General features: G+C 67.1%; 1 protein-coding gene across 2 annotated transcripts in view; it reads left to right on the top strand.

Annotated features, from left to right (window-relative positions):
* The window catches only part of ZFAND2A (zinc finger, AN1-type domain 2A), a 7479-nt gene continuing 7041 nt past the window's right edge, over positions 1–438 (top strand). For both annotated transcript variants that reach the window (XM_011956944.1, XM_011956945.1), the window contains exon 1: positions 1–245. The gene's annotated coding sequence lies outside the window, so the exon portion shown is untranslated. The remainder of the gene's footprint in view (positions 246–438) is intronic.

The following is a 438-nucleotide window of genomic DNA, read 5'->3' as shown; positions in this document are numbered from 1 at the left end:
CCCGGAAACCCGACGGCCGAGAGGGCGCTGAGATCCGGCGCCTGCAGATAAATGGCGGTAGGCCGCTGGCGGCGCGATGTCGTGTTTAGCTGTGGGCGTAGGTGTGCGTCCGACAGCGTCTCGGTCCCAGTGTCGAGGTTCTTTCTGCTTCGCTACCCGGAGCCGACTACGAAGGAGGACACCTGCGTTTCTGTCTCCTCCATCTGTTTCTCACCGCAGCTGCCTGGGTCCCGCACGAGAGCCAGGTACGGAGCCGGGATTATGCTGTCCCCTGGGGCCAGGGTCTGCCGGGGTTCGGGCCTGCCAGGGAGGTCAGGCTGCTCGGGGGTTCGGCCTGTCTGCAGAGAGTCCGGCTGTTAGCTGGGGCCCGGGCTTGCTGGGGGTCTGGGGGTTGGGGGTCCGGCCTGTCTGCTGGGGGTCTGGCTGTCTGTTGGGGGC

Source organism: Colobus angolensis, unplaced genomic scaffold (assembly GCF_000951035.1).
Source record: "Colobus angolensis palliatus isolate OR3802 unplaced genomic scaffold, Cang.pa_1.0 Scaffold43, whole genome shotgun sequence".
Classification (NCBI taxonomy): Eukaryota; Metazoa; Chordata; class Mammalia; order Primates; family Cercopithecidae; genus Colobus; species Colobus angolensis.
Note: the sequence above shows the minus strand (reverse complement) of the source record. Positions and strands in the feature narration are given on the sequence as shown.